The sequence below is a fragment of the Plodia interpunctella genome, chromosome 21 (genome assembly GCF_027563975.2).
Source record: "Plodia interpunctella isolate USDA-ARS_2022_Savannah chromosome 21, ilPloInte3.2, whole genome shotgun sequence".
Lineage (NCBI taxonomy): Eukaryota > Metazoa > Arthropoda > Insecta > Lepidoptera > Pyralidae > Plodia > Plodia interpunctella.
In genome coordinates this window covers 6394503-6410663 of record NC_071314.1, presented here as the reverse complement: position 1 = coordinate 6410663, position 16161 = coordinate 6394503, and the positions used below count along the sequence as shown (strand labels likewise).

The following is a 16161-nucleotide window of genomic DNA, read 5'->3' as shown; positions in this document are numbered from 1 at the left end:
TCTGTCTCAACAAGCCCGCCAATACATCTAAAACGTTGCCTTCGAGTTTCGCAACTATTGGCTTTGTCTACCCCGTAAGGTTGTATGTGTATCTATATGTCTCAATTAGTGTGGTTTGACCTTTATTTGTTATACTTTATATTTATATATACTTTATTTATTTGATTTTGAAACAAACAGTTGTTTTTTTTTTAAATAGAATTATATGTGTTGTCGGGGTACATACCGCTAAGCTTTTCAATATACCTAATTAAATTTTAGTTTCAAATCTAGTTACACTTGTTGTTAAATTATTTCCGTTTAACTTTTGCATTAAACTTATTATATATATATATATATATTATGCTATATATATATATTATATATGCTTATGCATTAAACGTATGCTATTCGTAGCGTTGTAGTTATTTTTTTAATTTTAAATTTAATTTTTATCAGTCATAGTGGACATGAAAAAGGTGACGACATTGCAGCGAACGCAGTCGTGGTTTCAAAACGAACACTGCGACGTGATCGGCGCACACGCAGTTATTTTAAGGGTAAGATTCACATTTGACCTCACTTTATACCGGGTGGCTTTTGATTTTATTGTTTTAATTCTATCTATTTATTTAAACACCACCATTTTATCCTGCTAATATAATAAATGCGAAAGTTTATGGGGATGTATGTGTGTATGTTTGTTACTCTTTCACGAAAAATGTACTGGACAGATTGTTATGAAATTTGTTACACCGATGGTATTTAACCTGGAATAACACATAGGTTTTTATCCCGAAACACCCACGGGAGCGAAGTACCGGGGCGCAGCTAATAATTCATAATTTTTATAGGAAATAAAATTTTAAAAAATCATTTACTCCTGGGCAGTGCGGCAAAAATAGTCCACCAATTAAAAGTTGCAAAAAATGGCTTATTCATTGCTTAAATTAAATTAAATCAAATCACCAAAATTATATTATTACAACATTCATTAGTAACCTCTCCCCGGCATGGGATATATGTGTACACAAAATTTTTATTATTATTTATTTTAAATTAAATTATTAAAAAAGGCGGTAGAACTACAACTTCGCTTAGACTTCTTCTAAGTTCTACCGCCTTTTTTAATAGTTGCGCCATCAAATACCATTTTGTCTGAACGCTATCGGTGCGCCGGTGAATCAACGTCAAATTTGACAGTGCAACTCACCCTAAGGTTTAAATCTACTTATTAAGATAAAATTGTTTCAGGTGTCTAGTGTTTTCGGTCTGGCGCCACTGCGGTTCAAATCGAACGGAAACGGATATGTGGTTTCATTATCTATTCCTATGTGCATATACAGTTATTTGCTGGTAACTATTTTGGGTAAGATGACGGCTTTTGATCAATATTATTATTAGATTAGATTAGATTTTTAGAATTCAAGAATAGGGATTTAATTTAAAAATAATAATAACATAATTAGCTTTTCTGTATTAAAAAATCTCAAGTATATTATCATATTCATTTGGATAAAAAGAAACATGTGAACCTATAATGCCTAAGACTTCGTTCGAGTGGGAATTTTTACGCCCGTTTCTAAACTTTCAAATTAAACAGTTAAATGACTGATTCTCAGAGCATTTCAACCGCTGCTGACGCGCTGTCATTACGATCCGTCAATTATCTATAGGAAGGAATCATTTCGAAAATTAATCTATATATATATATATATATATATATATAAAACTCTTGTGTTACCTGACTGACTAACTGACTGAGAGACAACACACAGCCGAAACTACTAGGCGTAGAAAACTGAAATTTTAATGTCTTCCGTCCGAATCCGTCCGGAACTCGCGAGTGACGGACGTGTGTATTGTGCGTCGGAATAAATTATTTATTATTCTCTCGATATGGATATTAAATGTAATGGCTGTGATTGCATTCCGATTAAAAAGCGAGTGCGTGTAACATCGAGGTACAATTACCCGAACTGGTACACCGCTGAAATAGTTCGCGACATTAAATTAAAGGTTTCCCTTCATAAGAGATATAAGCAAAGTTAATTGCGAGAAGATTGTGAAAACTTTGCTCGGTGCAGGTCTCGAGTAAAATATATGATTAAAGTAGCGGAAGAGCAACACCGGAATTAAGTTCAAAGTCAATTGCCAGAAGACCCGAAATCCTTCTGGAATTATATAAAATCCAAGAAGGGTCAAAGGTCACCTAAAATAATTTTGATAAATGGCTCCGAATGGCTTCCGTTAGGAAGAACAATGTTGTACAGAATTTGCAAACTACTTTCATTCCGTGTACAGTACAGAGCAGCCGAAACTTAATATTTACGCAGTTTTGGGGGAGGCGAACGTGAACGGAGCAGCGCGGATACATCTCGTAGAACTGCAGTTGACAGATGTTGAGAAGGCACTGACAAAACTAAAACCAAAGCGGTCAGCCGGCCCGGACGGAATCCCGGCATTCTTTTTTAGGGACTGTCGGTATGTGCTTGCCCAACCATTGCTACATATATATAATACCTGTTTAGTACAAGCAATGTTTCCGGACCAGTGGAAGCTGACTCGAGTAGTTCCCGTGCCTAAATCTGGAGCTGGCAGTACCGTGGAACAGTTTCAGTCCCAACTTTGCTATCAGCAGCTTGGATTTAGGCCGGGCCGCAGTACAACGAGCAACCTGCTGAACCACATGATGCGAATCGTACCAGTAGTAGACGAGGGATGTATCTTACTTTGACTACCGGAAAGCTTTCGATGTTGTTGACAACGATGTGTTTGAGAAAGTTGGCTGGAGTCGGATGTACGCCCCATCTGCTCAGATTTTTGTCTAATTATATGCGAGATCGACAGCAGTATGTGGACTACGCTGGATACCAGTCAGAGCCTTATGTAGTAAGATCTGGAGTGAGTCAAGGAAGCAATTTGGGTCCACTTGAGTTCTTCATATTGGTTAATGATCTACCAGCAGTCATCCAGCACTCCATCTGTTTATTGTTTGCTGAAGACCTGAAGCTGTCGCTCAGTATAGAAGAGGCGGCAGACTGCGAGCGATTGCAGGAAGATATTGATAGGATAGTTTCATGGGCTTATGAAAACAAACTAGAATTTAATAAAGCCAAATGTGTAACAATTACCTTCACAAAAAAAATTTAACCCATTGAGTATGATTAGTGTAGATAATGTTACTATGAAAAAGGTTTCGGAAGTGAAAGATCTAGGAGTTACCATTACAGCTAACCTATCGTTCAAAAAGCATATTGAAAACTTAATAAAATAAAGCTTTTAGGAATTTAGGATATATATTGCGACGATTACATTGGTTCACTAACACTAAAGCCGCCGAGTCTTTGTACAATGCCTTAGTCAGAAGCCATCTAGAAAGTAACGCAGCATGTGGAGCGCATATAGGGCTCCACATGAATCTAAATATAGTCTCATGCTGGAGCGCATCCAGAATAAATTCATAAGGTATTTATATATGAGGTTATAAGGTGTCTATCCGCACTACCCATTGATGTATCCCACCTTATTTGTTCTTGGTATGGTGGGATACACTGCGGGTGAGGAGGGACGTATCATTGGCCCTATATATTTATAAATTACTTCGAGGAACGGCTCATAATCCCGAGTTGCTCTATTCGCTGAGACTGTGTGTTCCCTAAGGGCACGTGTGGCGCCGTCGCCGGCCGCCGCTGCTGTATGTGCCCTGGGTCCGCACCGGCCTGTTGCGCGAAGCCCCGTTGACGCGCGCATTTCGTAATCTCAACCAGATTGCCGAAAGAATAGACCTGTTTTCATGTTCTCTGAGCGAATTCATAAGAACGGCTTTGTATATTATAAGTTATAATAATAATTGAAATGGGATGTTTGTCTATCGCATTGGTGAGAACTGTAAAGATAGATTTAAGCTTATGAATGAATAAATAAATAAATGTGTAGGTTCCTAGGATAGTGTAGGGGAGCACTAAGAAGGGATTTCCTGAAATTAGTCATTCATAAAATTGACATTACCACAGTACAGATTAACATTTTAAAATCAGATAGTAAAACAATTTTCGTATTTATTAAAATCTGACTACAATCAAGGAGACATGGCGGGACATCGTACGGCGAGCTACGCCTGCCTCCCAGAATCAAAAACCATGTTGACCACGACCACTCTGTCAAGAGTGATACGAACGCAGCGGGTCGAATCCCTCTGAGAACCACCAAATATATTTAATTACTTTTCAGTCTCGATGGCATACTTCGGCATAATATCCGAGATACAGCTTGGCGTCAGTCCTTTCCTCCACAACTCCTCACGTCTGTCTCAGATCATGTCTTTTTGTGATGTCTCCTTCCTTGCTATCCTGGGCAGCGCGGGAGTGTACGGCGCCCCTGCTAGAATGAGAAGCATGATCAAGTTTATGGACACTATTGCTACGGTAAGAAGAGGATAGCTAATACAAAAGATGCGCTTAACGCCATATGGCATTCTCTACCAGTCAACCGTTAGACCAAACCATTAAACCAAAACTAGATTATAAAGCATAATATGACTTTTTAAAATTCTAAATTTCTCTCATTAGTATCTAATTTATACTTGAGTAATCTTTGTGTATGGATTGGAAGACGTCACTTCCAGGTGGACAAAATGATTGGCACACGATACTCCCGCGCGAAGGAACGCCAGTTTTGCGCTGGTTTCTTCTTCTTCTCAGTCGCCGTCACTCTGATGCTGGTTGGTGACATCTGCTTCTCCGTCATCAAGGCTCCTCCTCATAGGCAATGTAAGTGGCTGGAGTGCAAATAAAAACCGTTACGATATTATCTCCCTTGCTATATACATGGTGTAACAAATATTCAGAGTGAGTTGCACCACTCAACTTCAACGCTGACTTTGACCTACGCGCCGTTGACTTTAGACAAAATGGCGAACTTTGCGTTTTCCGGTAAAACTAACACTCTTAATGATGATGTATAGATTATATAGGGCGACCAGGCAATGTATGAAATATTATGAACATTATTGTCTATAATATTTCATACATTTACTTAGATAATTATTAAAATTAATAAGGATTTTATAGAGTACCTGTTATTCCACCGGCAATTTGAAAAAGAAATAACTTAAATTATTCATGCTATGAAACACAAGTTTTCCCGAGCGGGTAAAAAAGACAGCACATACAGACGTTGGTAACGTGTTTGTATATTCTGTTTCTTCTCGTTTATGAATTTGAAACATGCGTTTATCTTTATTTCATGAGCAAAATCAATCAATCAATCAATCAATCAATCAATGTCTAAACTGTTCACTGTCCGTGATTCCAGGGGATCTGGTATTACATTACCTGGGCTTCTACTTGCTCTGGTATTTCGTCACGATCCTGGAAGTCCAGTTTGCGGTCACCGCGATGATGGTGTACGCCCGGTTCAGAACTCTCAACGAAACTTTAAGTCTCACTGCCAAGAACTTGTCTAAACCAAACAGTAAGTTAATTAACACTGTACCTACTCATTCAGTTGAATGCAGTTGACTTAGCTAAACTTGAAGAGTTATAGATGTATATTAAATATATAGGGACAAATCACACAGATTGAGTTCACACACAAAGTAAGTTCGAAACTATCCAACGATATTATGTAACCTATCCAATCAATACTAATAAAAAGAAAAGATTTGTATATTCGTTTGTAATGAATAAATTCAAAAAGTACTGGGATGATTTTGATGAAATTTAGCACAGCGATAGGCGAAACCTTCAGGAGTGTATAGGCTTTTTATTATGTTTTTACGCCAGTATCAAAATCCGACCAGTAATTTTTGATTGTTGTTCATTCTGATACCAATACTCAAAAACTACAGGTAGGTATGTAATATGGTGGAGTATGGACAAATAAAAATTTAATTTATTTAAATTTAGTGTTTAACAGTTTAATTTGCTTTGTATTTCAGTGACAGTGGAGCCTCGTTTGTTGATTTCCCCCACCGACGCCATCCACCGTAACTCTTTACTGTACAGCAAGCTGTGTGACGTGGTGCGCCATCTGGAGAACAGTTACAGCGTCTGTTTAGTCATCATCCTCGTCGCCACGCTGTTCCACCTCATCATAACACCTTACTTCGCCATCTCTGAGATCAGTAAGTGATTCAATTGTCCAATAAGTAGTTATAAAATCATTCATTCCATTTGGAACCATGAAATCCGAAACACCCTTGATATACCATAACGTTTCCCCTACTTTATTACTTTTCTGTGCTCACTTTCTTCCATTTCTGCCGTCAAACAGCAGTGCTTGCATTGTTGTGTTCCAGTTTGAGGGGTGAGAGATACAGTGTGATTACAGAGTACTGTGGCAAAAGATCGTAGACCACAAAGTAGGCAACGCGCGTGTGACTCCCCTGGTGTTGCAGGCGTTGATAGGCTGTGGTGACCACTTACCAGTGGTCATTTATTATGGTGGTACAATAAGCCCTCACCTAATTAGGTGGTTTCAAAAACATAATCCTAAAGATATTGTATTTTTCTTACAGATGTAAGGGTGTCCGGCAACTTGTATCAATTTATAATATTGCAATGTATGTGGTACAGTCTGCACTTGTCCAGACTGCTAATGATAGTGGAGCCTTGCCATAATACCACCGCAGAGGTAAGGTAACAATTTAATGCTACCATACACTATTGTCAAGCAGTTGACAACATTTTGACGGGCTGCACGTGTTCGCCAAACTTTAGCGATTTCGACATACATTTCAGATTTTTCCTTGCGGTAAATATAAGGTTGTCTTATGTCGCGTCGGCATTTATCTGAGTTCGTCGATAATTTGTATCCGACACGATGTAGTAAGAACGACTATGTCGCCGAAATAATTTATACATATATCCCTCTCATATGAGCGTTATCCCGGTTTCTTCCTCAACCATCGAGCGTCGGAAAACAGGATTTATTTTCCTATTTTTACGTCTCCACTTCGTCTATCATCGGCTTACCTAGTAATCAGACCTAATTTATCATATTGTTGTTAAGATATACTCTCTGAACCCAGTGTGAGAGGACCGTGCGCCTGGTGTGCCGCATGGTGCTGGCTATTCCAACGAAGGGTGCACTTGCCTTCCAACTGGAGCTGATGTCTCGCCAGCTGATGCTGCAGCCTGTCTGTTACAAGCCCATGGGAACCTGCACGTTGGGACGACCTCTTATAGCTTCTGTAAGTACTTAATATCTACCGCTTGACGCTAGCTACTCCAATGTAAGTTGCTGGTCTTCCAACTGGAGCTGTCATCTCGCCAGCTGATCTACTATAAGCCTATGAGAACCTGTTCGCTGGGGCGCCCTTTTATAGCTTCCGTTAGTAAATAAGTTCTGCTGTGTGATGCTAGAAGCGAGTAAAGGCACATTATGAAGGCTGGAACATTTATTCCCCCGTCATAACATTTTCCCCACTGGTCTGTCAAATCTGCACTTTTTTATAATTAAGTATTTCTGTTCAAGCTTAAAATGTTTGTAAAACAAACAAGAAATAATATTTTCTTTCTTGTCTGTTTTCCAAACATGTTCGTTCATTTAACTATATACCCTTTCGTATAGCATTCATAAAAGTGGGAACGAGTGGTATACGAAAACAAGAATGATATCATATCCCTAATTAATTTTCTGTTTTGCAGATATTTGGGGCAGTGACCACTTACCTTGTCATACTTATACAGTTTCAAAGTTATGGATCTTAAAGCCCGTATAATATTATATGGTTACGTACCTATATAATTTTATTATAAGAAAAACCACCAACTGCGTTATGGCTAAATGTAAATACATATAATGACATAGTTCATTATTTATCTGCAGCTTTTTTATTTCCAACAAATCAAGCTATGTAAAACCATGAATTGTAAAGTGTAGTAAATTTACTTCTAAGGTCAAGATTCAAAATTCGCCGTAATGATTAAATTATCTAAGGTCATAAGTGTAGACTAATCAAGTGATTAAATATTATTGATTTAAACAGATGATTAAGTTTTATTTTAATTTATCCCAAAGCTCCAAACATAGGGTAGATCTTTTCAAAAATTAACAATAATAATTGGGAAGTTTGCGAAAGCGGACTTTCGCAGAATAACTCACGCGGGCGAAGCCGCGGGCAAAAGCGAATTCTTACTATGTGGATACTAGCTGAGTACAGATAAAAAAAAGTCAACAAGGCGTGTACAGAAAAAAAAAATCATTTATCAAATATTTTTTCCTATTTTCTCCTTTTATTCACATTTACCAATCTAAACAATACATTAAACATGTATAACTGTAATGCCTATTTTTCTTCCACGCAGCTATACAAACAAACTGACAAATTGTTAAGTAGTTCAGTGTACAAACGAATATATTGAATACTCGAAGCTTTGTTATCATTTGATGGGACACAATAGTGTAAACATCGAGTCCCATAGAAATCAGAATAATATATAGAAATGGCTACTGCTATATTAATAAATATAAATATATAAGGATCAACTTTAACTCAACGATACTATATTCTTAACATTATATAAACATCCAAGACCTAAGTCAATCTGAAAAATATCATTTTCCATCATCGTCGATCTGGCCGGGGATCGAATCCGGAACCAACAATGTAGCGGTCCGGTGTGATGACCATTAGAACAGAATTAAGAATGAAGTACAAAGATAACTTATTTTTATAGAAATTTCTTAAAAAAGACACGCAAAAGAAGGCAACCCTTAAACATAGCTATCGTTCACTTTTTGTTATCGAATGTGTTCAAATCGACTGTAAAATGTTATTCAAGTCAAAGGCAGTTTACTTGACTTTTACAACTAGTAGAAATAGTAAATAGAAGATAAAAGCAATATTAAAAAAAAATAGCCTTCATTCTATCACAAATTTGTATACAAGAAATATATTTTAAATCATAATTGTACAGCTATTCGATAATTTAATTATTATTATAATGCAATGTATTTAGTTTTATTTATGTATATAAGTATAGTTAATTAGAATTCTATAAGATATACATTATTTATTTACTTATCTCATGCATTAAATTATATTAATCTGTGACAGTCGCCTCTTTGGCGTAGGCAATATTAGCTGGTTTCTCATTACGGTAAAAACAAGTTGTAACACAAACTATGCAATTTAAGCTTTCGCGTTGTTTGGGAAATAAAAAAGGCATGTGCGCGTTTAATACCAGTTGTTTAGTATATAAATTATGGAATGATCATGCGTTCAAGTGATCTGAGTTCGACGACGGCATTACACATTGGTTTTCTTTTTATAGTGAGAAGAAATGTGTCTATGCCCTTTCTATGGTCTTTATTATTTTGATGTCTTCGAGTAGCCCTTAGTATAAGGTCACGCCAGTTTAGGAAAACTACGTCGTTTTTGCTTATTTTGTGATGCGAGAGTGTTAATATTTAATATGGGTATGTATTTATATTTGATCAATAAATCATACAAGAATAATAATAATATTAGCTGTGAACATGTAACACTGTGATATTATAACGTGAACGAATAGAATTCATTGAGAATAACATTCTTTTCGACGATTATCTTCAATATGCTTTTACAAACATATTCAAGAGAATCACTTAGTAAGAGTGTATTAAATTAAACATTAGGTATAAAACATTCACAGGAATCAATCTCATATCTACTTAAAAAAAACGCATCAAAATCCACTGCGTAGTTATAAATATCTAAGCATTTCATAACTAGCTTCTGAATTTCTCGCATAAACAATTTTTGTTTCCGTAATGAATGGCATGTAGTTAAGAGAGACAAATTTACTTTCTCATTTATATTCAAAAATATTTTCAGGAGTGGAGATGACAAAGCCGAGCTGCCCTCGGTCTAAAACAAATACTTGGACAGACGATCAGTGCACGGTAGATGGCGCTCAGGCGTTCATGTTGAGGGTAGGTAGCTTGCTGGCAAGATCGTGCGAAGTGGAGAACAAAATGTAGGAAAGCGAACACTGGTCTTCGACATTACGCAGTGGTGGAAGCTACAAGGAAAACGCTAAGATGAGAGGGAGAGAGAAGGAACTTGTTGGAATGAATTAGATGCATATAAAGCTTATTTTTAGTGTTTTTATCCACTTTTACTAAATTGCCTGCAAACTTCGTCTAAAATCATCGCAAAATACAAATAGTCTTCGCAATAAAAATGGAATTGCCATTGCCTTCTCCATTTCGCACAAAAGCTGATAAATCATCAACTAGAGTGTAGGTTTCTTCACGATGTTTTCCATCACCGGAAGCTCTACGAAAACTACCTGTGACATTTCGAGCAAAGGTGTCTTATCCAATCGACCATCACCTCATTTACACACATCAGCTGGACACAAATTAATTTCTAAAAGATCATGGATTAATTGTTTTTTTTTTGTGTATTTCACTTTCAGATGTCAAGCATATTCGGCTTGGCTCCACTCAGGTTCAAGCCGCACGGTGACGGCTACATTGTATCCATATCTGTACCCATGTGCATATACAGTTACATAATGATAACTGGTTTGAGTAAGTTTGGGTATTTTGATATTTAATTCATCATATCGAATGTGTTATTGCTAACACTGTCAGTCAGATTTTATTTAAATCGCCTAACGACATCTAACATGACCTTTAAGACTAACTACCGCCATCTTGTGGCAGGTAGTCGCTTACACACTAGTGAACTAAACTGTCCACCAGTGTGCAGGTTTCCTCACGATGTTTTTCTTCATCGGAAGCAAGTGGTGGTCTATGAAAACTACTACGTTGTAACGGTCAAAATAGAGATGAATAATCTTTATTATGTTTATTGAAGCGGTGGTGATGTGATGGTTAAGACGCCAGCCCGGCCAGCCATCTAAAGGTCTCAGGTTCGTATCCTACTCGTGCCATATGAGTATTTATACCAATCTGGTTCACTATAGATAGGCTCACTAGTTTTCATAGACTACCACTTGCTTCTGGTGAAGGAAAACATCGTGTGGAAACCTGCACAGTGGTGGACGGTTTAGTTCACGAGTGTGTATGCGACTACCTGCCACTAAGTGGCGGAAAGTAGTCGTGAAAGTCATGTCAAATGCCTTTATGGGACTTGAATAAAATCTGACACCAGTGTTAGGAATAACGACGATGATTGTATTATTATCTTTACAGTAGCCTTAACATTATTCGGGTTAATATCAGAACTAAATCAGGGGATCAGGCCGTATGCCCACATGTCGTCTCGGCTGTCCCAATTCATCTCGTGCATTGACGTCCTAATGATCACGATTTTGGCCAGCGTTGGAGTTTATGGAGCTCCGTGTAGGATGAGGAACATGATCAAGTTTATGAATGTCATCGCTTCGGTTAGTTTACAAAAGTGGTAATACAAATTATTCTTCACAATTTGATGTTTTTTCTGGTTCACAATAGAGCAAGCAACAGACGAATTCTGTCCTCCCATTCTAGGACCATTTCACTGGTACTGAACAGCGAAAAAAATATTGTCTTGTAACTAGTGGACGAACGGGTTAAGATTATAGGTATATTTGTTTGATCTTACAATAGTACGAATTCGTCTTAGTCTCATGCTCGCATGTCCCAGTTTCATTCTCGGCTGAGACAGGCTGAATCCAGGATTCGATTATATAAACCTCAAAAATCAAAATAGAGATGACAGTTTTTGCCGTTTACTGACGCTGTGACTCTAAACATAAGAGGCGAAAAAGGGATATCAGCATCTGACCAGCTCATTGGTAACGAGCAGCAATTGCGGCAAAGAGAACAAATCATAAATCAGTTCCAATCTTCAAAATTTTAAAGTTTTTTACGCGGACCTCAGTCCCCATGTGCCACGGCCAAGAATAGAGCCTAGAAGACTGGATGAGATAAATAGAGTTCTTCAAACTTCTTAGCGTGTCGACTCGGCTTAATTTGTTAGGAGAAATACGACCACACTGATACAGCATTATAATCAGTGATCGGATAAACTGAACTTTAGGCTGGCTAAACTTCATTTTAGACTTATATATTATGGTGGCTTCTTAGAACGTTTCTTTGTAATTCTCATTTATTATTCGTTTTTCGATTGAAAAGTGCATTCCATAATAGCTAACACCTCAACTTTAGGTAAACATGCATCCGATTAACCGATCACTGATTATAATACAGTCTACAATAATAGTACAATTTGACAAGATCACATTAGTATTTTATATGACATATGTAAATATTATTTAATTTCACAATTAAAAATTATGTATTAATTTTATATTGCTACACCCTCACTGCGTGCATGTTTTAACTTTACTTACTTACTTACTACGCTGGCTCAGTGACCCCAAAATGGATCTTGGCCTCCGAAACGAAAGTACGCCATAATCTGTTTTGCACGGAGTTCTGCCAATTGACCGCTCCCAGCTCGTGCAGATCAGCTTTACAACATAATTATCTTTATGCTGTAGCTGATGGTTGTAAATATGTATTATCTGTGGCGTGCAGGTCTTTTAGTGTGCAGCTGCGCAGGGCATGACAGTATTTCTTCAATATCCAGGTGGACAAAAGGATTGGCTACCAATACTCCTTGTGGTGGAACCGCCGTCTATGCGCCGGGGTCTGCCTGTTCATACTCTGGTTCAGTTTCATTCACATCACTGATATATACTACTACACGTATCATGCTAGTATTTTCAACAGCCATTGTAAGTACATTTTACAGCTAAGTCTTACACTATTGTATGCCATTTTGTCTAAACGTCAACGGCGCCGGTTAAAATCAACGTCAAATTTGACAGTATAACTCACCCTCAATGTTTGATTATAATATGTGTCAGGTAAAATGAAATTTCATTAACTATAATATAAATTTGCTATATTGCTTATACACTAGGCTACACGCCTGGTTACCATAGAGTAACCAATATTATAGACCATAAATTTACCGTTAACGTTGGTTATAGCGATAAGGGTTTATTTTTTAACACAAAGCGAATGTGCAGCGACTAGATATACCATTACACGGTTTTAGGTCCAACTTTGTTTGGTACCGTATATTTTTAAATGAATAATAAAAATGAAGTTTTTATATAGGGGAGCTGGTGGCCCACTACCTCGGGCTCTATATTCTCTGGTTCCCGGTCATGATTCTCAAGATACAATTCACGATCACTGTTATGGTGGTGTACTCCCGCTTCAAGGCTGTCGAGGAAGCCTTGAGTGTTACCACCAAGTTATTGGTCGAAATTTATAGTGAGTTTTTATATGCGTAAGTATAAAGCTGATGATTATAAAAATTTGTGATGAATATAAATGAATATATTAGGACAAATCACACAGATTGAGCTAGCCCCAAAGTAAGTTCGAGACTTGTGTTATGGGATACTAACTCAACGATACTATATTTTATAACAAATACATATATAGATAAACATCCAAGACCCGTATCAATCAGAAAAAGATTATTTTCCATTATGACCCGACCGGGGATCGAACCCGGGACCTCTTGGTTCAGTGGCAAGAATTTTACCACAGCGCCACCTAGGTCGTCAGATGAAAAAGCGGCGCAACAGACTTCTCCGCAGACTCCTCTTCAAACACGTAAATTGAGTTAGTATCCCATAACACAAGTCTAGAACTTACTTTGGGGCTAGCTCAATCTATGTGATTCGTTCTAATATATTTATTTAAAATTTTATTGAAATGTCAATCAAAAAGTGAACTATTTTTTTTAATAATTGTCAAATAGGACGTAAATTTATTACAATTCTTATGATGATAATGCACCTAGCATGGACCAAACATAATTGTCGTTAAGATTGTCTTCTGTCTACTCCTTACTTCTTCCTTTATGTGTGTGTTATTCTAACTTGTAATACATGATAGAATAACGTGTAACATGTGATATTTACTTTGGGGCTAGCTCAATCTGTATGATTTGTCCTAATATATTTATTCATTTAACACGAGGACACCAACAAAAAATTTCTTCCTTCCTTTGCAGTGGAAGAAGAAAAGGATCCTGACGCAAATATCTTCATGACCCGGATTTCACCCAATGACAAGGGGACACAGAAAACGCAGAAAATAAAGACATCCTTCATAAGACCACCTGGTTAGTGCCAAGAATCAGACTTTTTTTGTGCTATTTGTGGTCTTTATAACCACGAGATTGTGAAGACCACAAATACTGTGAGAACCTCGTAGCCGCTGACATCAGTTAGTCAATGAATATCAATATCATTACTTATAATAAAACGCCTTACGAAGTTGTTCAGCCTGATAAGCATCTTATTTTCGCGTATAAAAATCGAAGCTCTGTAACATCTAATGTTGACCTCCAAGAGACCAGCTGCACTATAGCAAATAAGGACGTGATTTGTATTTATGTGTTATAAATAGATTGAGTAGGAGTAATCGTAGTAACGTAAGAAGTTATGTGAATTTTGATATATTTCAGGAGGTGAAAGGAACCAAAAGTGACATTTGACGTAGACCAAGCCGCTGACAAAAGCTAATTTAAAATCTTCTCAATAGACTGAATGACCTCCACGATGACGTCTTATTGGTGTTCAATAATTTATTTTCATTAATCTGATTCGCCAGATTATCAGTAAGCGTCCTATTGTTGTTCGTGTTCAGACATGAACACCAATAGGACGCCATTATGGAGATCCTTCAGCATTCATCTGAAAAGAAAGAAATTTGAAATAAAAGGCTTTATATAACTATTCGCTTCCAGTCACTGGGAATGGCGACCGTTTACACCCATCTCCATGCGATGTCATACAACGCATATCTTCGCAACTCGTCGATCTGTGCGACATGACACGCCTCATTGTGAACAACTACAGTACTGTTCTAGTGCTGAAGCTCATGCTAAACGTGTTCCACCTCGTCGTCAGCCCATACTTCGCCATTATTGAAATTCGTAAGTATTGTAACAACATTAGGTCTCTTCCATGTTGGTCTGGGAGTAAACGAAAAATTAAGAATGTGCCAGCTGCTCCATAAGTGATTAGTTGATCAAATAAATAATTATTAAACCGTGATCAAAAGGTCGCAGGTTCAAATTCTCTCATGCCACGTGAGTTTGTGTACCAATCTGACTTGTGTATTGTAGTTTTCATTGACCATTGATTTGTTTTTGGTGAAGGAAAACATCGTGAGGAAACTTGCACTGCGCACTTGTTGTCAGTTTAAATTCACTAGATTGTATACGGCTACTTATGCGAGTAATTGCCTTCAGATGTAATAGTCGTAAAAGTCATGCTAGATACCTTTAGGCGAATTGAACAAAATCAGACACCAGTGTTAGCAATAATACTCACGATAAGAAAAAAAAAGTTCATTTAGCCACTACAATAATAAAAGATGCAGTTTAAGTAAAAAAAAAACAGGTCTTATTATCAGAGACTATCAGAGAGTTTTTAAAATATTTAAAAAAATATAATATTATACATTTTTCAAGGATTTTTCATGTACTTGAAAAAATAAAATAAAATAATTCCGATCACTCGTATTAATATCCACTAATACGGAACTGCAAGGCTTTGTTTTGTCTTGTGTTCCAGAACTAAGGGCACCCAATAGCCCCTGGGGACATTACATGATCCTACAATGTGCGTGGTACACGATACACATCTTGAGGTTGTTTTTGGTGGTGGAACCGTGCTACTACACCATAGCAAAGGTACCTAAGATCAAGTTTAAAAAAAAACAAATTAACACCTTAGAAACAAAAACTAATACAAAGAAAAATACAAATCTTTTCTCGTTATAATATTCTTTTCATGATATATATAAATGTAACAAGGACTAGAAATTTAAAAAAGAAGCAGATAATGTCTTCAACCGATTGAGCTGCAATTTTGTACACACGTTTAGTTTGTGTTATTATGGTAATCATGACCTGATGGTGCACATAGAAACGGCTCTAGACGTGTGAACTCCTCGACAGTTTACTACACGGACATGTGTTTTTTTTTGTCACTCAACGTATCTGACAACAATAAAAGACAAACTTTTATTGTTGTCAAAGTTATTTGTTAAAAAAAAATATATTTTTTTCTAGATTCGCGAAATTGAGAATTTAGTATGTCGCCTGGTAGTGACGGCTCCCAACACGGGCGCGCTAGCCATTCACGTGGAACACCTGGCGCTCCAGCTGATGGTACAGCCCGTCTGCTTCAAACCCAAGGGCTTGTG

The 16161-nt window shown here is 37.2% G+C and overlaps 2 long non-coding RNA genes across 2 annotated transcripts; both read left to right on the top strand.

The window, feature by feature from the left end:
- Positions 1 to 484: 484 nt before the first annotated feature.
- LOC128679482 (uncharacterized) lies at positions 485 to 4398 on the top strand. Its single transcript, XR_010370202.1, has 3 exons — positions 485 to 539; positions 1234 to 1348; positions 4213 to 4398. It is a non-coding gene; the product is annotated as an uncharacterized LOC128679482 (long non-coding RNA).
- Positions 4399 to 13957: 9559 nt separating this feature from the next.
- Positions 13958 to 15640, top strand: LOC128679480 (uncharacterized). Its single transcript, XR_010370199.1, has 3 exons — positions 13958 to 14068; positions 14696 to 14884; positions 15528 to 15640. It is a non-coding gene; the product is annotated as an uncharacterized LOC128679480 (long non-coding RNA).
- The last annotated feature ends 521 nt before the right edge of the window (positions 15641 to 16161 follow it).